General features: G+C 38.7%; 1 protein-coding gene across 1 annotated transcript in view; it reads left to right on the forward strand.

The window, feature by feature from the left end:
• The first annotated feature begins 3,390 nt into the window (after nt 1-3,390).
• Gycalpha99B (guanylate cyclase 1 soluble subunit alpha 2) overlaps nt 3,391-24,511 on the forward strand; it is a 112,283-nt gene continuing 91,162 nt past the window's right edge. The window contains exon 1 of the mRNA XM_089739822.1: nt 3,391-3,630. The gene's annotated coding sequence lies outside the window, so the exon portion shown is untranslated. The remainder of the gene's footprint in view (nt 3,631-24,511) is intronic.

Genomic DNA, 24,511 nt, shown 5'->3' on the forward strand with positions numbered 1-24,511 from the left:
CAAACGTAAGCAGAAACTGTTGGCCCTTCAGATGGGGTTAAGCAGAACCACGGTGAAAAGGGTGTTAAATGAAGACTTTAGGGCTTCGGGCATATCGAAGAAAAACAGGACATCGTTTGAATGCTCGTCTAATGGACCTGAGACTGAAGAGATGCCGCGCTTTGTTGAAGCGGTACGCGGGAAAAAAATATCGGGAAATTCTTTTTTCGGATGAAAAAATTTTTACCGTAGAAGAGAGCTACAACAAACAAAATGATAAGGTGTACGCACACAGTAGTGAAGAAGCGAGCAACCGTATTCCGCGTGTCCAACGAGGTCATTTTCCATCCTCGCTCATGGTATGGTTGAGAGTTTCTTATTGGGGCTTAACAGAGGTACATTTTTGTGAGAAAGGTGTAAAAACGAATGCAGTTGTGTATCAAAACACAGTCCTGACGAACCTTGTGGAACCTGTTTCTCATACCATGCTCAATAACAGGCACTGGGTATTCCAACAAGATTCGGCGCCAGCTCATAGAGCGAAGAGCACACAAGACTGGTTGGCGGCGCGTGAAATCGACTTCATCCGGCACGAAGACTGGCCCTCCTCCAGTCCAGATTTGAATCCGTTAGATTACAAGATATGGCAACACTTGGAGGAAAAGGCGTGCTCAAAGCCTCATCCCAATTTGGAGTCACTCAAGACATCCTTGATTAAGGCAGCCGCCGATATTGACATGGACCTCGTTCGTGCTGCGATAGACGACTGGCCGCGCAGACTGAAGGCCTGTATTCAAAATCACGGAGGTCATTTTGAATAAACTTTAGTGTCATAAGAATCTATGTTTTGCTAAGTTCATTTTGGTATATGAATGGTTACATAATGAATAAACTTGTTTCAATTATTTTACATTAAACATGTGACAGAATTTATGACCTAGTCAAGGTAGCCACTTAAAACCAGATAATCCATAATGACGCATATTTATTATTTTTGCGGGTTTTATTTTTATTACGCATTCATTGCCGAGTTTTTCATGTGCGTTGGATATGTATTTATTTCGAACAATTGGTATATGTCTATAGGATCACAACTCTGGCATAGTCGTCGGACATCACTTAAGTTGATCCCTCGCTTGCGAAGAAAGGCTCGACAAGTAAATTAACCCACAGACACAACCCACTGAGTTTCTCGCCGGATCTTCTCAGTGGGTCGCGTTTGCGATCCGGTAGTAGATTCTGTGAAGCGCTGCTCTTGCTAGGGTTAGTGTTGGCAACGTCGTCAGGTTTGAGCCCCGTGAGCTCACCTACTAATTCGGTGAATCTAGAATAACCCCTCGAGGCTACTAGAATAGGTAGGAAGAAAAAACTCTTCCATACTTCGAACGTGACTTGGCCAACAAAATCTAGAAAGACTATTGCGCCGCAAGCATTCTCGGTATACAGAATACGCTTAAGATATGCTTGGGCAGAGCTGTGTGTAAGAGGTAATAGCTTAGTAGTTTGCTAGCATCGGGAAGTTAGCGGTGATAGTGAAGCTTTTGTGGTTTTACTTCCGGGAAACGAAGGTATTGCTTAAATAGGTCAACGCATTACTTAGCGCTTATCGGTTGCCGGACCCATGCACATCACGCTTGGCGTTATAGGTTATCTTTGATTTGAAAAAGTTGAATTCATTTGTAGTCACTAATCGTTTTACCAAACAAAACTGACAAATGAAATGAAAAAAAATGAAATTATACTTTAAAATATTCAAAAAGTCATAGTAAATATGACAGGGCGAAGTTTTGTATTAAAAAAAAATCGTTGGAAAATTCAAGTTAATAGAAAAAAGTTAAGTAGTTATACTTTAGTATACATTCAAAAAGTCGTAGCATAATTATATGAAAATGCCGATTATTATTTAAAAAACAAATCCGTGATACATTGAAGTGGTCGTCTATTCTAGTTTAAATGTGTGTCAGGTAGAACGAACGCAAATATTATGGAATACAACATGAGAATTGACGAAGGCATAATTTCATTACTAAATGTGTGATGTACAGTTGATGAGAAAATTAAAAGTCACTAGAATAAGTTAAATCGCGAAAGTGGAGGCACTTTTCTCTTCAGCAGTACACAAATAAATGGAATAGTGTGGACACGAAACATATCAATATATTTCAGTCGCAATGTCAAATTAGTTCCTTTTAAATACTGAAATTTCAAATGACTGCAAAACAAATATTTTGCTTTTATACTACGATCGTATGTATGATGTTTTTGGAAATGTCTTTCTTGGCATTCTTAGTTTGATGGCTGTCGGATTAAAACATGATTATTGATAATGGACATATTTTAATAGGATGGCTTCGATTATAGACTATAAATTCGTTATCATAAGGTACACTATTGATATTGTGATACACTAATGTTTATAATTATGTAGGTACATTATTATTGACATAGATTGTAATTGCCCTATAACAAGATTGATTGGTGACTGAAATAGGGCTGTCACTGCTAATTGAAATAAAATATGAAAGCGTTATTATTTGCGTAATCACTGGCGGCATGGCAACTTATGTGCCTGTACGGGTATGTGGGACAATTCCACCTATTTCTGCCGCCAATCAATAATGCATTCCCGCTTGATGGTTGGGGCAGTCGTTGTACTGTGAAAGCTGAGAACTCATGTCTTAAGGTGGGTGGCGACAATTTGCGTTCTTCATAGTCAAGGATGCCGATAACCCCTTAACACTAAATGGGCTGTAAGCTTGTTCACTCGGCTCAGTAACAAAAAAAATCATATAAATTTTTTTTAATCAATAAAACTTTTCTAAATGACTGTACATCGCCATTACTAAATTAACCTGGGACTTTTACAAATATTGTCCACATTGTGCCGCAGTGCGTGTCCCGTACTTATCAGCAATATATATTAGAGTTACAAAACTATTCTGTAAATACAAAACAACCTTTCAATTTTTACTCAAATTTCAATAAATACTCTATTGACAAGCTTACGCAAACAATAAAATTTAAATAAAAATGTTTGTTGCGGTACTAAAATACGAAATGTTGAGCGCATTGAGTTTCTCGCCGGATCTTCTCAGTGGGTCGCGTTTCCGATCCGGTGGTAGATTCTGCGAGACACTGCTCTTGCTAGGACCAGTATTATTAGCACCTCCGGTTTGAGCTCTAAGAACTCACACACGCTAGGGTAACGTTGATATAGCCTCTGAAGGCTTCAGCATAGGGAAGATAAAAAAAAACTAAATTAAATAGTGTTCACAACATAGTTTTAACTTAGGCATATTTTAATTTGTAATTTAAAAAATCGAACGTGTGAAAATTCGGTTTGTTCACGGCGGCAGGTATCTTTTGTGCAGTCTGTACTCGGCCTAAGCTTGCGCACATCGTTCGCTCAGCGCCGTAGCAGCAGTGCCGCGTAGACCTCACGACGGATGCTACGTCCGACTGGCTACGTACCGCGTTCGTATTCTTACCGCAATGCTTGTACAGACGAATCTATACTTCAGTGCAGTGTTCTAAATTCGAATAAAAGTTTTATTTATTTATTTATTTTGTTTCTGGCATCGTGTGTTGTGAACGAACTTTTTTTCTAGTAATTTTTTTTTGTCTTTCGCAAAAATTTACTCCGAAGTTCAGGTTTGTGGACAGTTTTATTAAATCACTCACTAGTTTTGAATTCTTTCATATTACTTATTTAAGAAATTTATGACTTAATATAAATTATTTTAGTCATATTATTTCAGTTTTCAAAGAGTTTTCATTGTTTTGCTATTATATAAACTGTTTATTCACTAATATGGTTTAGTAATCCTTTTACGTATAATTTAGTAAATATTTTCGACACGATTAGTACGTAGAGTATGCAGCTGAAAAATAATAAAAGTAGGTCAATTAAGTAACGGTCTCATTACTGAAACATCCGCTTAATCGGATTTCAATTCGGTACAAGTTTAAGTCCACGAACAATTTTTTTTTCATTTTCAATTTTCCAATTTCGCTATTTTTTTTCCTTCATGAGCTGATATCCTTGAGAGGCTATTTCAGCGGAACCTTAAGTAGTAGGTGAGCTCACGGGGTTCAAACTTGACGACGTCGCTAGCACGAACCCTAGCAAGAACCGTGCTTCGCAGAATCTACCACCGGATCGGAAACGCGACCCACTGAGAAGATCCGACTAGAAACTCAGTGGGCTGAGGGTTAATTTCGCATAAATCCTTAGAGACTTCAACTCGACTCTACGAATTTTAAAGGCATTTTTATTGCGAAAGCTAAAAGGTCCAGTCACTTTACAAAGGAATGATAATATGAAATATTAATTTCGTTTTGTAAGGTGAAGCTCGGCTTTCATGAAATTGGAAAATCATTTATTTTTTTCTTTCGCGTCCGTAAAATTGGCTTTGCCTCCGTATATTAAAGGTTCTCCGAGTTTCATTTACGATTTTATTGTATTTTCTCTTCTGGTTACGTACGACTCCAGAATTGGTTCCTGTGAAAAGTTTTTATTGAAATCGACAGTACTTGAGATATATATTACTGCTAGGGTAGATTACACCATTCGCTTGTATCTAGCGCGAGCCAGATATGCCTTTCGGTTAGAAGGGTCGGTGGAATCTTAATTGTATTGTATAACAGGGTAGATAACAGGTTATAAAATACAATACTTTTTAGATTTCGACCTGATCGTTTTTTTTTATATTGGTGCTATGCGTGGACGAGCTCACCATCCACCTGGTCTTTAGTGGTTACTGGAGCCCATAGACATCCACAACGTAAATGCGCCACCCACCTTGAGATATAAGCTGTAAGATCTCAAGTATAGTTACAACGGCTGCCCCACCCTTCAAACCGAAACGCATTACTGCTTCACGGCAGAAATAGGTGGTGTGTTGGTACCTACCCGTGCGGGCTCGCAAGAGGTCCTACCACCAGTAATTACGCAAATTATATTTTGTGCGGGTTGGATTTTTATTACACAATGTTACTCTTTCATCGTGGATATTATTCGTGAATATATCGCTTCTTTGCTACAATAGTGTGTTATCATGAAAATTCCATTGAATAGATTTGTTTCTTTTTAATATTGCGTCGTAGAGCCGTTATAAGTCTGTTCGTAGGTACGTTCCGATAGACGTTTGCTTACTTCAAATTCGAGATTCGGTCAGTATGAGACTAGGTGGATATTAACATTTCAGCTTGTAATTCGATTTTATTCATTGGCGTAACTAAAGCTGATAGTTGGAGATTTGAACAATCACAGATTTGTGTGTTCGGTGGATTTTATGCCATATGATTAGATGCTCTCAGAGTAATCGAAGACAGGAAGAGTGGCACAGTTGGCACAAGCTTGTAAGGTCAAAGTCATGGATGGAGGTCACACTCAGATACGAAGAGCACGATCGGAGGAGCAGTTCAGATCAGTAGGCAGCGGCTTGGCCCGTTAGGCAGCTTTTTGACTCTGCCCCTAACACTGCTGGAGTCCATGGGCGACGGTAACCACTCACCATCAGGTGGGCCGTATGCTCGTCTGCCGACAAGGGCAATAAAAAAAGAAAAAGAAAAGATCGTCGTATTTTCGAAGGTTTCTATAGCGGTTCTATTTCCAAAAACTAATAAGGTTTTCTATAGATGTACATATATTATTTTCTATATATTGTCATCTTTAAATAAAATGGCGAAATGAGATATGAATGTTTTTTGATGCTCATCAACTGTGAGCTGAAATATATTTGATACAATGTGTAACAGGGATTAAAATTTTCACCTAAAGTAGTTTTCACTCCGTACACCTCATTAATGCCGTGAGCCGTTTTTGTGGGATTTCTACCGCAGCGGATCTCGTGCTATGTAATTGTATTTTTATCGTGTCCATATCGACGAAAAAGATTAAAATGTAGTGAATATAAAACACTAATCAATAAACAAATAATTACATTTGACAATAGAATTTTATAATTGTACAATAAGATTAATTTCAATTTAATTTTTTTAGCCAGCCACACATAAATTACCTTTAGTAAAACGGTCAGTACTCTAAAATCCCAACTTCATAGGTATTTTTTTTTTTAATTGAGTATGAATCTTATTTTTTATTATTGAGGCGTCACTAAGCTTAGAGAAAGTTTACTCCACGCCAATAGTGAGATGGCTGTCCCAGACTTCTGAGGAATGCATCAACTTTTTTTTCCATCCTAAGCTGATAGCCTTAAGAGGCTATTTCAGCGTAACTTTAAGTAGTGGGTGAGCTCACGGGGCTCAAACTGAAGTGATTCTAGCACTGACCCTAGCAAGAGTAGTGTTTCGCAGAATCTGCCACCGGATCGGAAACACGACCCACTGAGAAGATCCGGCGAGAAACTCAGTGGGCTATGCATCAACATGAAATTGTCTTTGTTTGTGTTACGACGGTGACAATTTTCAATAGTTTTTTGTTACCATTGACAACTGCCATCGAAAACGACTACGGCTGTACATGGAGCCATCTGAGGCAATTTTGTAGAGCACTCTCTATGAAACAGTAAAAAGTACCCAGAATTCTATCATACGACTAAGTAGCAGTGGTGGAATGGGGAATAGAGTATGTTTTATTGTACACCAAAATAAACATAAGTGCAAAGCATGAAAAATAAAAGTACAATGGGTGGTCTTATCGGTAACAGCGATCTCTTTCAGACAATCATCAGATTAACAAGAACCATTACACGAATTAAATTAACAGCGGTTGAACAAAAATTTATATATATATATATATTATATATGAACAATATAATGATAATATTACTTTACATATAGAAATATAGTTAAAGGTAGAACAACGTCATTTTCATTCAGGTTTAGTTATACGACTGATTAAACATATTTGTTTCTTATTGGCAAGTGAAACAGCTGCTCTACACGGGGCGTTCCGGTCGACTCTTTTTTATTTTTTATTGCACTTGTAGGCAGACCAGCATACGGTCCACCTGATGGTGAGTGGTCACCGTCGCCCATGGACTTCAGCAATGCCAAGAGCAGAGCTAAGCCGCTGCCTACCGCAAACTCCTGATGCTCCTACCGCAGACTCCGCGACTCCTGATGTTCTCTACCTATGACTTTACCGACTGCTGCAATCGACGGCGAAAGTCGGAGGCAGAAAACGAGACGAAAGATAAAAAGTCGTGGCCTTTAAAGGTATAAATGGTTCTGATATTTGCTTAGGTTGCTGCTGGACTTATAATTAAGTATGTAAAAGGCTCGCTCTTCAAATAACGATTGAAAAGCCTGAACTTATTCTCCCGCAAAACGAACTTTCTAACTCATTTACAAATAAGGAACGTGATTTTTTAAGCTCGTTATAAACTCGTGTGGACTTTGACCTCATTTCCTTAAGTTAAACTTTTTTTTTTTGGGCCCTATAATTATAAAACTTCAGAGTGGCTTGCGTAACGTGTGACCCTCGATACACGCGAGGTTCGTGTAATCATGAAAGTTTAATTTTTTACGGTGCGTAAAGAAGTGTAGCATTAATAAAAAAAGGTACGGTTTTAATATTATTATTTTTTAATTTAGCCGAATAATGATTTAGCGGTGAATGCGGTTCTCTTGCTGAATTCGTGTCACGTCGACCACCAGGTTGAATTTATACGCTGCATGTAAATCGCGCATTCCGCCGCTAGTTCAACGTAGCATACAAAGATAATTACATATTTGAACTCTCGCCAGTCTGCCACGTATCAGTAATTTTTTTCCTACCTATTCTATTGACCTCGAGGGGTCATCATAGATTCACCGGGCCAGTAGGTGAGCTCACGGGGCTTTAATCTGTGGGCGTTGCTAACACTGGCCCTAGCAAGAGCAGTGCTTCGCAGAATCTACCACCGGATCGGAAACGCGACCCACTGAGAAGATCCGGCGAGAAACTCAGTGGGCTGTGTCTGTGAGTTAATTTACTCGCCGAACCTTTCGTCGCAAGCGACGGTTTCGACGAGAACGGCAACCAGTGTTTGAGGTACCTAAAAGCACTGTTAATGGACCGTCTCAGCCCACAACGTGCTTACTTACTTATACAGCATTTGCATTTCTTACGTGAACAGGTATTAATGCGGTAACAATCGTGGTCTCACAGGTCGTTCGAAGTCACTAATTTCTGTTGCCTTCGGTAGTAGCTGAAATTTGATAGGGAAAATCGTTGGTCATAAACACCAGAGAAAGTAGGAACAATACCATTTTCCCTCAGATAGAGAACCATACTGGCTCCGCAGAATATGTAGTGGTACTAACTAGTCAGTGGGGAATAGATACCAGAAAGTCGGTATTCAAGGCTCAGTTTTTTTTCTTAATTTAATAGCAGAGTTGTAAAGGATGACTTTAATAATACTTCTTGTTGTGTATTTATTTATTTATTTAGCTATTTTAATTTTCTTACAAACTATCAGTTGAACCAAGACATTTGTAGGTAAGCTATTAATGGTAACTTAAGTAGCTTCCAGCAAGATCTAAAAATGTTTGCCTTTAATATGTTTATTATGTGCAGCATTGACGATTCAGGCACATCCAAATGTCCTATGACTATTATGGGTAATATTTTAAGTACTCTATTCAGTTATAGTCAGACCAAGATCAGACCAAATGAGTCTTTAGTTAGTAGAGTGTGTATATGACGGCGTTAACGATATTTCTGTTTAGCACGTGCAATAGGAGTGACTCACACAAGCCAGGTGCGCCGGCCGTGTCGTTCGACTCACAAACAACAGGTGCAACAGAAGTGACTCATAAATAAGCCAGCTGCGCCGGCCAGTATAAAAAGGCGGTACGTGCCTCGCAATGAAGATTCGTTCGACTGCGTTTGCCCGGGGCACTTACTTTAACGTTGTTACGTTGTGTGATTCAGTGACTGTTGTACGTACTGGTTAAAGTTAGACAAGTGTTAAAGTGAATTGTCAAGTTAACATATTGTTGATTAAATCAGAAACCAAAGGTGACTTCGTTTTACTTGGTGTTCAACAAGATAATATCTACCCTCAAGCTTACATCAGAAGTGAGATCAGGACTCTACTCTCACTGGCGTGACGTGTTTGAACATGTTCGAAGTACAGCAAAAAAAACATGATGCAGATCAGAATACTAGTAGTGGTACGCCACAAGAGCGTGAATGCAGCATACGTAAGTCGTGTAATAACGTCTCTGTTACCTCGATGGAAGATCTGAGCCACGAAGAAATCGTCACATCTTACGTTCTGGCTCATGTTGCCCAGTTTGACTGTCGACTTCATCACATGGCATTTACTAACGGAAATACAACACGTAACAAGCTATTGCAAGAAATTAAGGCAAGTGCAAATCTCAAGTGAAACTTCGATCGCAATAATGGATCTGTCATGACGAGTGGGTAGTTCCGACACGAATCGTTTTTAAGCCAATGACTACTGCTAGAGTTACATGGCACTAGTACAGTAAACCAGGACATGAGACTGTGAATTGTCGCTGAAATTTTAGAATCTACTCGATTCAATACCAATAACACTACACGTTCGATGACTTCGGGCTCCAGCAAGCAAGCAAGCAAACAAGAAAGCAAGCAAGTTTCCGTGGGGAAGAAAAATTTACACATCTGAAGTCGTCGTGACCTGTAAGATAAGACGTCCGGTGCGTTCCTGTCTGGCGATGCGGCGGTGTTCGGGTTCCGCTGGCGGATGCAGGTTTTTCCGGTGAAGTGCGTGCTTGTGCGTGCTTGACATGTGTTCGCGGTTGGCTTCCTCAGTGTGGGAGTAACATCGTGTAAGAGAGGTGGAACCCGTAAAATTGTAGTTTGCGTGGTGGCTGGTAAGATTTGTTGCGGTAAGAAGTTTGCATGGCGGTAAAATGTCTTGTGAGTCTGCACAGGTAGCCGGAGGTGAGACTTCCGCGGTCGCGGCCCACCCAGTCCGCGAGAACCGGGCAGATCGCCTCGACGGTACGGAGGCCGGCCGACGGGTCCGCTAAACGACGAGACCACGCCTCCAGCACGGACTGCCGATATTGGAGCCCCCGCGCTCCGGCTGCACTTGCGCTAGGGCGCGCCGCCTCGTAGGAGACTGTGAGCAAAACCTGAACAACCTCCTCATCCGTGGGCGCCCGGCTCTCGCCTGCAAGTCAGCTGTTACGTGTGCGGTGATGCGAGTCATGTAGCTTCTGGGTGTTCCATACGCTACAAGAAGAAAAACGACACTGCTCCAGGTGCTGTGGCAGGTGCAACCAGAGACGTCAACGTGTGTTCCAGAGCTTCAGTGTGTTACAGATAAGTGGTTTTGGCTTCCCCTTTATGTTCCATTCAGGGTCAGAATGTAGTCTTATAAAACAAAGTCATAGTAATTTATTCAATGGTAAGCGGTTTCATGAACAAGTCACTCTTTGATCTGAAAGTAACTTAGACCAATCATGATGGTAAGAGCACTTAGGGGATATTCAACTCGCCCTTAATAGTGCACGCTGTCGAGTAACAGGGTTTACTCCAATAGAATAGACGTTTGCCGTTCAGGGTAGTTCACTTGAAATATCTTAAAGTTTCAACAGAGTGATAATCCCTCTAGATTAGATCTTGATTTAGCACGGTCGAAGACCGGCGAAAACATAAAAAAAAAGGGCACAAACAGAAGCTTGGTTTAGTCGAGGCAAAGCTAAAGCCAACCTCTTTTCCGCTGGGGATCTTGTTTTCGTAAGTTGACCGAAATTGTAAAGGTCCCTTCAACATTACTGCAGTTTTGGAAAACGATAGGTATAAATTGAGACATGTAAATAGTTCTAATAGAGTGTACAAATTTCCCCATGAAAACTTACGTGAAATACCTCGAGGCCCGTCAGGCCTACTAGAAATTTCTGAAAATTATAGTGACGATGACGTGACGGCGTACACTGATGGGTTAATTAATCTTGTTCATGAAACTGATCTTAATGATGACGACTCTATCACTGACAATAGAAGCGACATTTTTATCCGCAAATAGCGATACTATATCTGTGGGTGGTGATACAATGTCTGTTAGGTCAGGCACCTCGGGTGCAGGTGTTGGAAATGTAGAAAACGATGGTCGGTCTCGCACTATTTCTGAAGAAAGTCCGTATAAATGTTCTAGTTTAAGAAATGTTTCAACAAATGCTACCGTACACGCAGAGTGAAAAAAAAGAGAGAAAAAAATGAAAAAAAAAAAAAAAAAAAAAATTAAAAAGAAGAAAAAATAAGAATTGTAAGTCATTGAAGGGTGTATCCGGTCCAATGACTTGGCTAAAGGGATGTTAATCCGGACTAGCAAAAAAAAAAAAAAAGAGAAAAAAAAATGTAGGTCGTTGAAGGGTGTATCCGGTCCAACGACTTGGCTAAAGGGATGTTGATCCGGACTAGCAAAGAAAAAAAAAAAAAAAAGAAAAAAAAAAAAGTGTGAAGTCATTGAAGGGTCTGTCCGGTCCAATGGCTTGGCTATAGGGATTTTCATCCGGACTAGCCACAACAATTAGCTACAGGGATTGCGATCCGGTCTAGCATTATTCGGTCCAATTCGAAAAACTGAAGAGATAAAGTTAAAAGGGACATACTTACATACCTGAAGAGTTTTAAATGAACTGACCCAGGTATATAAGCAGTCAGTATTTATAGCCAGTATAGGATTTTCTGAAGAATTATGCGAACCGAACCGTACTAGATTGTTAATATCATAGACCACGTTTTAAGTTGCATCCGTTAATGTCAGGATGAACGAACACGTTTGTTGTTCACAGACATACCATAAGAATGCGCGCACGAGGACGAGCGCACGTCAGTATGGCCGTGACGGCGTTAACGATATTTCTGTTTAGCACGTGCAATAGGAGTGACTCACACAAGCCAGGTGCGCCGGCCGTGTCGTTCGACTCACAAACAACAGGTGCAACAGAAGTGACTCATAAATAAGCCAGCTGCGCCGGCCAGTATAAAAAGGCGGTACGTGCCTCGCAATGAACATTCGTTCGACTGCGTTTGCCCGGTGCACTTACTATATCCTTGTTACGTTGTGTGATTCAGTGACTGTTGTACGTACTGGTTAAAGTTGGACAAGTGTTAAAGTGAATTGTCAAGTTAACATATTGTTGATTAAATCAGAAACCAAAGGTGACTTCGTTTTACTTGGTGTTCAACAAGATAATATCTACCCTCAAGCTTACATATATATAATTGAAATCGACAACGTCAGAAGTAAATTACTCGAAAGGCTAAATCTAACGCAAATAAACTATGGACTACCTCAAAGTCCTTCGCTTTTAGTTTCCAAGTTCTAACAACTTATCCAATAATAGTAATTGGCTTAGTTAGGCTTATAAATCTAAATTGATCAGTTACCGGATTGTTATTTTAGCAGTCACTCAATGTGTGCATGACAATGAAGAAGGCATCACTGCCGTCACCTATTCTATCTAATTGGTATTAATACAAATTTCCACATTGAATCTGTATGTTGTATGTATTTATTTGGCCTGAATGTTCTATAGTTAATGCTACTTGCTAATTCCATATTTTCTAAGCCCCAGATACATATCTCAAGTATTGGATTCTTTGAGTTTTGGAAGTCCAAGTTGATACCCACAACCTTATCTTTGAAGGAACCCTTTGTACCAATAAAATTGAAACTTCGATCTTGGGTCTTGTGATTGGCAGTAGAATTCACTTCATGATCAATGGGCATCGGATAACTGTAATATATTAAAGCCGTTTCATTAAGAATCTATAGAAAACTCATTATCTTTTGTTTCATGTGGTAATTATCAAGCCATATCACTGCATCTTCGTTCGTTCCATCTTTGAAAAGTTTTTTGTGGATTTCATATGAAAGGTTTTGTTTTTTCAGTACAGACGTTTTTGACATGAACAATGTCATTGATATTTCGTTAGATTAAGAGTTAACGCTGCCAGATGATATTTTATTACGTACTTATACGTGTATAGGGTCGGAAAACACAGAATTGAGTCCAGTCGTTATCGAAATGTCCTCTATTTCATTAAGTAGGCTAGATAAATTTAGATTGATGCTTCACTCATCATCGACCTCATCACGATCGCTAGTAGCGGCTGGGCTCATATACAGTGCGTTCCAAAGACATTTTATGGCACGTACTTTTCAGTTTTCATATGATCTTACTCTCCACCGTATTTTCTGAACATTGTAACATGACATTCTTAAAACTAGGCTCACTGATGCTCCTTAGGGGCAGGCTACGACTTGACGGTGTTCTAGGTAATGACGTCATCGTGTCTCATCAATCATTCATGTCTCATGTAATGATGTCTCATCTATTAGCGACGGCCACAACTCACCGTCAAGTGGGCATCAACACCTTCAGTTCATCGGTTTGTCTATGGTAATTAAAAAAAAAACATAATGGCTCCAAGCTGAACATATAAGTAAATAAAATACTAAATATTAAAATTCCACTTTTGTAAAATGATAATTTTGTACTGAAGGAAAAATATTTTTCGAGTAGATATTTAAAATATTCTTTTTCGTACTGTTTTCGTTGAAAGCGAGAATGAATTGAATAATCTAGTGAAATGTAGCAAAGAGGATTCCCAAGACAGTCATAATTCAAAATCCGATTGAAGTTGCTGCGAGGGAATAAAAAAGTAATGATACAGATGAATTATTAATTTACAGGATAAAATTTAAATTGACTTGCGAAACATCGCACTCTCATTATCATTTTCGGAATATTTCACACAAAGAAAACCTCAATCAACATTTTCCTTCCTCTACGTATCCCATTAAATGTGTTCTACATTCAAATAGCTTTCGCGTTTCAATAGACACATCTAAACAGCAATTACAACTTACAGAATTCAACAAACTCTATTGAAATGCTGATAATAGTTCAGCGGTTATAACCGGCACTGGAAGTTTTAACGAGTTGTCAGCGTACGCTGTAGAATGAATAGTGATTTGATGCAGCGTAAAATCGCTTATTTAGCACGCCGTTTCATATCGCTTTGCTGATATATTAATTATTGTTCTCATTTTGAATGTTGCAGTTTTTTTTTTCAACTACAGTATGTTGTTTTTAACTGAACATTTTTATTGGCTGTTCGCTTTGTTTGTCGTGTACATCTGGTATTTTTATTTATGAACTGGTGGTTTTCGTTTTGTTTTTGTATCTAGTATTTTTTTATTGCATATATGGGTGGACGAGCTCACAGCCCACCTGGTGTTAAGAGGTTACTGGAACCCATAGACAGCTACAACGTAAATGCGCCACCCACCTTGAGATATAAGTTCTAAGATCTCAGTATAGTTACAACGGCTGCCCCACCCTTCAAATCGAAACGCATTACTGCTTCACGGCAGAAATAGGCAGGGCGGCGGTACCTACCCGCACGGACTCACAAGAGGTCCTACCACCAGTAAAAATATTAATGTTAGTCTATTCTTTGTATCTCGCAAAAGAGACTTAATCTAAGAAAAAAAAAACTGTAGAAGCCGCTAGTCCCTAATATTTGAATCAAATTGATGATGATCGTGTTTGTAGTTTTTGAGGAACTTAGTCGTAAACCCCAAATTACAAGGGTTTATATGTACATCGAGTAAAGATCGACCTATTTCCTGAATTCGTGTCTAGACATTATTTGTCTGGTTTTATTAAGTCGCCGAGGTTTCGGATGATTCTCATTTTTCCCAGAAGCCTTGACTCTCCCAATATAAGGGCTTTATTTATTACTTTTCCTGGAAGTGTTTGTTAGGGAAGCTCTTACATGTAAGAATGGCCGAATAATATTTTGGTAGTGTTAAGTAGTTTACTAGATCGTCTTATTCTAAACGATAAGATGACCGGTGCATTCATATTATTAAGATTTTTTTTTTATTACTTAGATGGGTGGACGAGCTCACAGCCCACCTGATGTTGCTGGAGCCCATAGACATATACAACGTAAATGCGCCACCCACGTTGAGATATAAGTTCTAAGGTCTCAGTATAGTTACAACGGCTACTCCGCCCTTCAAACCGAAACGCATTTACTGCTTCACGGCAGAAATAGGCGGGGTGGTGGTACCTACCCGTGCAGACTCTCAAGAGGTCTTAGCATGAGTAAAAACGTAAGTGATACGACTGTGCCGGTGTTCGAATCTAAAAGTACAAAACCGACAAAAATTGTAATTTGTAGTACATTTATTACTGGTGGTAGGACCTCTTGTGAGTCCGCGCGGGTGGGTACCACCACCCTGCCTATTTCTGCCGTGAAGCAGTAATGCGTTTCGGTTTGAAGGGTGGGGCAGCCGTTGTAACTATACTTGAGACCTTAGAACTTGTATCTCAAGGTGGGTGGCGCATTTACGTTGTGGATGTCTATGGGCTCCAGTAACCACTTAACACCAGGTGGGCTGTGAGCTCGTCCACCCATCTAAGCAATAAAAAAAAACATACATAGCCATAAGAACATTATTTTATTTCGGTTTTTGACTACGATATTCCGAGTATTGTTGGCTTTCATTTCATTACTCTCACAACTTTCCGAGTGCTTCTTGGCGATTCAGGACTGCCCACGGAAACTTTATTTAATAAGGAGCTGCACTTTGACTTTACAAACACGAGGTTCAATTAAATTTAAAGCTTTATAAACAGCTGCCTAACGACACGTCCTTTCAGGGGACAAGTCCTTTGTTCCTAGCATTAAAAGAACTTCAGCGGTGCTTTTGTTTGTGTTAAAGAAAAGTCGATCAGTATTGCTTTGGAACAGAGACTCTAGGGTTTGTTTGTGATCCTCGTATTTTTGTTGATGATTTAGCTGTATCTAGTGTATTTGAGTAAGATAACTTAGTTAAAATCCATTGTGACGTTTTTCGGTGCTAAAAATACGATTATTTGCTGTGTTTAAGATTAATTTCATCCATGCCTTTTTATTGTTTGCTGCGTGGATGAAATTAGTTTTTATCATTGCAATATCTGTTAGAATTAACGCTTTTTATTTTAAATACAACTGGATTGCTGTCGGTCATTGCTTTGGTAGAGTCTCTGTCCTAAGCTTTTATGACGATTGCAAAAGCGCAGTCTTGCGACACTAGTGTGGTACTTAATTTACGACTACAAGCTAGTGAGTAGGAGCTGAGATAGAAAAAATATTTAATTACTCTTACTACGGTCTTCTGTTTCTTATTTACTTACTTTCTTAAATTACTTAAAGTAGTTGAGAATTTCGTTGGGTTAGGATTGAAAAATTGCATCCTTCTGTTACATAGTAGCTTAGGTTATTATTTTTAAGAATGTCCAACGCTAACTCTTAAAACAAAAGTTGGCCCTTACGAATGGAATATTTGCCTTAATTACGTACACAATACAGAGAAATATAAATTTAGGTCAAATTTTGATCATCGCGTTGATTGATCAGCATAAACAAAACACGGAAACAGAGAATGAAAATATGCTTAAAGTAAACTAGTCCTTAATGGAATAAAAAAAGAACAACAATCAAAGAACCATGTCCAAACAAAGCGATATCGAACAATACATATTTTAAAAATCAATTTTGGAATGTTGGCTTCAGGCATCGAAACTCGTTGCCGCAATTTTTTTTTTTTTTAGAACCGGTCAAATGAAAAACTCGCATGAGAGACTTAATAATGTATCATGACTGTTATTTGTACAATTTTGTTTCTCTCACAATGCTATAACAATACGAGGCAATTTCGTATCGTAATTTTTAATTGATATTGGTTTGCTGAACAATTCTTTTTTATTTTCGAAAGACTAACTTAAGAAACAGACCTGATAAAATACAATGGATTCAGTATTTTGCTGTTTGGTTTGTCAACCAAAACCTACTGGTAGGACCTCTTGTGAGTCCGCGCGGGTGGGTACCACCACCCTGCCTATTTCTGAAGCGAAGCAGTAATGCGTTTCGATTTGAAGGGTGGGGCAGCCGTTGTAACTATACTTGAGACCTTAGAGCTTATATCTTAAGGTGGGTGACTCATTTACGTTGTGGATGTCTATGGGCTCCAGTAACCACTTAACACCAGGTGGGCTGTGAGCTCGTCCACCCATCTAAGCAATAAAAAAAAACCCAGGAATAGTTTGTGATGATTTAATTATTTTCATTTTACCATTACCATGACCATTACCATTAGTAGTTCATGTACCTAGAGAACTATTATACGTATCTATAGTGCGTTTCTTAAGATCTTTTTTGCCATATACATTCCGGCTGTATAATATGACATGTGCTGCTCCAGACAAATCTTGAAAATTCCCAAACAGCAAACAGGGTATGAATAAAAAATCAAAAATAAATAAATGATAGTTTAAAAAAACTAACAAAAAAGATTTTATTGTAAAAAAGCGTCAGGTGCTTTTCAGGATATTATCAAAATAACCCTTCTACTCATATCTGTTCATAAAATATTTATAACTACCGATACCATGCACCCCACGCTTTTTTACAATAAAATCAATTTTTCTTACACTATTTTTAATTTAAATTTATTTTCTATTTTTAGTTGGATTTTCTATAAAAGCGTATTTTGTTAGTTTTTTTAAACTATTATTTATTTTTAATTTTTTAGTTGAATTTCAATTTGTCCAATTTTTTTTTTTTAATATTGAGTTGTCATCGATCCTTAATACGTATACCTAATTTCGAGTTAATCCGACGTTTTGAAGGGGGTCAAAATCATGTTCACAGATTCCGTTACATACTAACATACATACGTCTGAAGCTAATAAAAGCGTATGAAAAAATTATTACAAAACATTTCCTTGTGTATTTTTGTTATGAACGATCAGACAGCAAATAAAATTTCAATGAGTGCAGCACAGTATTTATTCACAGATGATGCTTGAAATTTTATCGTGCACGTATGTTTTTTCATCGAGAAACATACAGTCTACTCAGTAAATGTTAATGTTATTAATTTTCCGTTCTGATCTTACGTAAACTGGATTTTTTTGATTCGTTAAAATGGATCAAAGGATCCACGATATATCTGCTACCATTGTGAAAAATATCTTGACTATTTTCCTATTAAGCATATTACTCGTAATTCTTATTCAGAGGACTTGTGGTTAGCTTTTTATGTCGGTAAAGACGTTTGAATCTGCCGTGAAGCAACAAGATTTTCCTGTCTGAAGAACACTGTTATTTTTAGTGCGACTCCAGCGTTGTATCACAGGATAAGGTGAAGCGTCCACGATATAGTAATGATAGTAATCTGGCGGAATGGGATCTATGTTACACAATTGTCTACAAGGCCTTCAATATTTTGGTAACAAAAATTGTGCCAAGTTGATTTTTAAAACGACATTGATATCAGCCTGAAGTTTGAAGTTGAGTTGAATAGTGCCTTCCTACCCCAAAAACAGAAACCGGCAGGTTTTTTAACTTACGTGGACTTAAAATACTTTGTAGTACCATTTTTGGAACGGAGCTCCTTATCGCGCGTTTGGTTTGCGGGCTGACGGGCTAGACAGAAATAAGCGTAACAATGAATAACAGACAACAAACGCTGACATTTTTTTATCCGTTTAATTATTATACTGGACTCTTTATTTTTTTATTTCATAATAAAACTCCATTCTAAACAGGTGTTCACGAGACACCTCTCTTATATTTATTTATTTTTGTGAGAGGCATATTTGGTAATCTGGTACTGGGGTCCATAGACATAACAGCGTGGATATCGCTACACACCTTGAGACCTTGAGATCTGAGCCTCACTTGTGTAACGGTTGTCCCATCCTTCAAACGAAAAAGAGATTACTGCTTGGCGGAAAACTAGGCATCACGCAAATTGAAATTTTTACGGTTTTTATTTTTAGTACCCCATATTATTCGTTCATCCTGGAACTCGTTCGTGAGAATATGACAAGAACGTATTTCGTGAGAAATATTGGTACCTGTTTGCGGGATTTTAACAACGTCATAGTTTTCGACTTCTTGATAAGTAGAACAGTCGCTTTGTCGTTCAGGGTACGACGATGTCATTATACCAAAAAACTAGATAGCGGTCGTGGCACCGACAACCGCCAGTCCGGCGTCCCGAGGGAGAGGGTGATGGGAGAGATTTGCTCTGCACTAAACACTTTACTTTCACCCCTTTGCCTTTTCATGAGTTCAATCTCATGCGAGGCTCGGACGTGGGTTGTTGAACGACAGGAGGTTTTAGGCGGTTCGACATACCCCGCCCGCCATCCCCAGTGGAGGGTTGGAGTCCGGCGATTTCCTCCTCACCAAAAAAAAGGCTACCGGAGAATATGCACGAAAAAAATATGCAATGCAGGTGTTTGTAATGAATTTACTTTGAACCAATATGACCTGATGTTTGGCACCGAAACTGGTGATGTAAAAATATCGTAACCACCTGAAAACAATGTTTTTTTTTGGTACTTTCGATTTATCCTTTTAAGGATAAAAGAACGAAAATGATCGTCCCTCGGCAGTTAAAACACGCTTAGAATATGATACGATGCCACGAATAAAAATTCCTCGCTTGCTCTAAATTAAAAATGACGTATTTCACTTAAAGCGAAGCGATGAGGCTCCAAGAGATGTGATGAAATAAATACAATTTTCATTGAACGGAACGCGAGTTTTATATTATAATTTTTGGGCGTGAACATTTCAGGGATGTCATTTAAATTAATTATTATGATATTAGGGTTTGACAATCAAGGCGGTAACTGCTATTTTTTGACAAAAGAGAGTGACTGATTGGAGAGCACATTCTCGTCCCGGCTTTTACTGGTGGTAGGTAGGTAGTGATAAAAATCAAGACCGCAATATTATAATTTGCGTAATTACTGGTGGTAGGACCTCTTGTGAGTCCGCACGGGTGCGGGAAGTTTATGCTGTGAAGCAGTAATGCGTTTCGGTTTGAAGAGTGGGCAGCCGTTGTAACTATACTGAGATCTTAGAACTTATATCTCAAGGTGAGTGGCGCATTTACGTTGTAGATGTCTATGAACCCCAGTAACCACTTAACACCAGGTGGGCTGCGAGTTCGTCCACCCATCTAAGCAATAAAAAAAAAGGTCGGCTAAATCTGTCCCTGGAAAGTAATTGATCTTATGCGTTATTTGGACCTGGAAGAAGACATTAAATACTTTTGGATAGTCAAAACGGATCCGTGTTTGTCGTAATGATTGATGGACTTACTATCGCCGCCTTTCGATCTCAACACAAACGAAAAAAATTGTCGCCTTTACATTTATTTCTCAATTCCTAGTTTTGTTATTACTTATAAAGCTTTAACGCTACAATTTAGAAGTATAATATTTAATTCTATTATGGACGTATCTTTATGAAGTTATACGCGTATAATCTAATACTCGAAAGCTTAAATAATAATAATAATAATAATCATTTATTTCAGACCATATTTTTGCCTATACATGAACATACAATTTGGAGATACTTAAACTTATCCCGCCATTTATAGAGACGGTGTGGCATTTTTTACGATTTTTTGAAGCACACAACATCTTATCGTCTGAGGACTCGAAAATTGTTTTTCTGTATTGGTAAAGAAATATAAAAACATTTTTTTCGGTAAACCTTAGTCGCGTATAGCTATAGTTGATGATTATTAAAATCTAATTGGAATAATCTATATATTAATACGTGAAGGAAAAACTTTGTATCCCTTTTTGAGAAAATTGCGCGGACGGAGGAGTATGAAATTTTCCACACTTATAGAGAATATAGAGAAGAAGTGCACAATGCTAATATTTTTTTTAAATAATGCATAAAAGATACATTAAATCAATAAAGAAAACATTACACACACTACCATGTATTTGACACAACACACATATATATAACTAAACTCTTTGTTTATTGTCAATTGACAAACTTTTGTTAGTGTTTAAAGTCTGTGGTCAAATTGAGAATAGATGAATATTGTTTGTCTTTATTATTATTTATGTATAGTGTAGTTTTGGCGAAATCTGAGATTATACGAAATAAGTATAATAGTATTTGACAATAGAACCATAATAATGTTTAAACGTAAAATTTCAATTGATTTAAAGTCGAATTTCGACTACTGCGGTGACAACTAGTATAAAAATAAACGACAAAATTCGTCAAACAGAATTTCCAAGTTGACGGCTCGTTTACATCTTGCCGTTCCTTAACGTTTTTGTGGTTGTAGGGACGAAGACGCAAAAAGTACAATCAAGGTAATTAATGAGCTGTGAACACACCGAGGGTAGACGACGCGGAGACTGTACCCACTCACATTAATTAAGTTAGAGGATTAATCCATGACTTTCTTTCGCACTTTCGGTAATTAAAGAGAATTAAATCGTGGTTGAACAATTGGAGATCATGAAACGCTGCATGCATTGTAGAACGAACTCTTGCTTAGTAGACAGGTGACTTAGGGAAGGTATTGGGTCTAATAATTCAGCCACCATACTGCCACTGTGGCGTTCTATAGCACAGACCTAAATACAGCTGTATGATGTAAAGTGTCGTCTTGGACGAAAGGATAAGACGTCCGGTTCATTCGTATCTTACGATGCACCGGTGTTCAAATCCCGCAGGCGGATACCAAATTTTCTAATGAAATACGTACTTATCAAATGTTCGCGATTGTCTTCCACGGTGAAGGAATAACATTGTGTAATAAAAATCAAACCAGCAAAATTATAATTTGCGTAATTGCTAGTGGTAGGACCCTTTGTGAGTTCGCACGGGTAAATACCATCACCATGCCTATTTCTGCCGTGAAGCAGTGCATTACTGCTTTAATACAGCTGTACGATGATGATGTCGAATGATCTACAATTAAAAAGTGTTTGAATGATAGCAAAGATAATGTGTGTGACCTAATGTTTCTGTGATAATTTTTTTATTGACTTAGAATGCCAAAGGAATTGTGAACTACCTTCACTGATAGATACCCAAAACCAAATTCCTGCCTGCAACGGCCTAATCCGAGAAATTTCCTCAAGCCTCGTTTGAGAATATGTTATGTGTTTATGTTCTGAGGTGGAGAGGTCATTACGGAATCGGATGGACTATGCTAGATTTTTGGGATTCTTGGTAAAAACAAATTTCACAGACCAGCTTAGTAGTTATTGACGTAATTTTAAGCAACAAGCCTATGCCATATTGAATGCATCTTGCAAAATTAATAGACTGGTAAGATTATTTTTTTTCAGTATCAACGGCTGCCCTAGCCTTCAAACCGAAACGCATTACTGCTTCACAGCAGAAATATGCAGGATAGTGGTATCTACCTATGGGGACTCACAAGACATCTTACCACTCGTAGCTGATAGACAAAACGTGGTAGAGCAGTAATGTGTTTCAGATCGCAGGGTAAGAGAGTTGCTATGTCATTGAGATTTCGATTTCATGTTTCAAACTGGAGATTGGCATTTACGGTTGCAGTATCTACGGACTTCTATAATCACCTGAAATCGGGATATTTTTATCAATATCGAGACACAAACTTGTTACAGTTTCATATTACACAACTGAAAATTCAATAAGTATTTTACTGCACTCGCCATTTTATGAATTGAATTCTCTTCTTTATATTATTTTCTACGTTGTTTTGGAATTTAATTAACTAAAGCCCACAGCTGCCTAGCTCATAATGGCATTATTTGTATGTACATTTTTGTATTACCCAAGAGACAGACGACGTCACATGGCAAATTCCTGGTAAATTGAAAAGCTCTTTAGAGGACACTGTATCTAAAAAAAAACATTATAAAGCACTTTCGTTGAGTAGCTTTTCATATTGATGTAAATTTGATTTAGAATATTTTTACTCACTTTCCAAAACCTATTTTTTCTGTGACTAGATTCCACGACGAACAAATCGAATCGTGCGAGAAAAAGAAAAGTTTCCAAATTTATAAATATGCTTAATTTTTTTATATATAATATGTATCCTGTCGTGAGTTCGCACTAATAGGTATCTCCCTGTTTATTTTGGCCGTGAAACAAGCACGAACCGGCTTAAAGGGTGGATAAGCCGTTATGGAATTGAGACTTCCACCCCATGTCTTAAGTCGATGACGAGATTCACGCTATCTATGGGCTCTGGATCTATCTATTGACACCGGGGACCCATAAACTCGTTCCCCATTTAAGCAGTAGCGCCAAAGATAAACGTAGTACCGTGCCGATTTGAAAATTCGATGGCCATTGATGGTCTATCGCACAAGCGAGCGTGATTGAAACTGAGATTTTGACCTCGTGTGCATTGGCCCGCGGACATGTGATACCCTGTGGAAAGTAATTCATTATAAAATTCAAGTTAAGTAATATGGAAATTCATAATGTAAATTCAAGACAAAAATGATGAAAAAAGTGCTCTGAGGAATTGTTTCAGATGATTTTATCATCGCACCTCCTGCCATCGGAGCAGAGTTGATCCATATTATCTGGAACCGCTGCATTCATAGACAGTGCGTTTCCAGAGGTCTTTTTTGCCACGTACCATCCGGCTATGGAATGAGCTCCCCTCCACGGTGTTTCCCGAGCGCTATGACATGCCCTTCTTCAAACGAGGCTCGTGGAGAGTATTAAGCGGTAGGCAGCGGCTTGGCTCTGCCCTTGGCATTGCTGAAGTCCATGAGCGACGGCAACCACTCACCATCAGGTGGGCCGTATGCTCGTTTGCTTTTTTTTATTTTATTGCTTAGATGTGTGGACGAGCTCACAACCCACCTGGTGTTAAGTGGTTACTGGAGCCCATAGACATCTACAACGTAAATGCGCCACACACCTTGAAATATAGTTCTGAGGTCTCACTATAGTCACAACGGCTGCCCCACCCTTCAAGTCGTCGTGGCCTAAAGGATAAGACGTCTGGTGCATTCGTATGTAGCGATGCACCGGTGTTCGAATCCCGCAGGCGGGTACCAATTTTTCTAATGAAATACGTACTCGACAAATGTTCACTATTGACTTCCACGGTGAAGGAATAACACCGTGCAATAAAAATGAAACCCGCAAAATTATAATTTGCGTAATTACTGGTGGTAGGACCTCTTGTGAGTCCGCACGGGTAGGTACCACCGCCCCGCCTATTTCTGCCGTGAAGCAGTAATGCGTTTCGGTTTGAAGGGTGGGGCAGCCGTTGTGACTATACTGAGACATAGAACTATATCTCAAGGTGTGTGGCGCATTTACGTTGTAGATGTCTATGGGCTCCAGTAACCACTTAACACCAGGTGGGCTGTGAGCTCGTCCACACATCTAAGCAATAAAAAAAAAAAAAAAAAAAAAAAAAAAAAAAAAAAAAAAAAAAAAAAAAAAAAAAAAAAAAAAAAAAAAAAAAAAAAGTGTGTGTGTCCGCTCCGACGCACGACTGGAGTTTACTGGATATAAAAAATTAAACGAAACAATACGAGAAATAGTTCTATATTACGACAACACGATACACTACAGATTATTAACAAATTAACGAGACACAAAACAAACGACTAACAAATATATGAAAATACAATAATGAGAGAAACGCGCGATCAGTACGAGGCTTTGTGGCGGACTGCCGGCGCAGCAGCCCGGCGCGCATTTCGTGTGACATGCGCA

This window comes from Bombyx mandarina, chromosome A1, assembly GCF_030267445.1.
Source record: "Bombyx mandarina strain Sakado chromosome A1, ASM3026744v2".
NCBI classification, from domain to species: domain Eukaryota; kingdom Metazoa; phylum Arthropoda; class Insecta; order Lepidoptera; family Bombycidae; genus Bombyx; species Bombyx mandarina.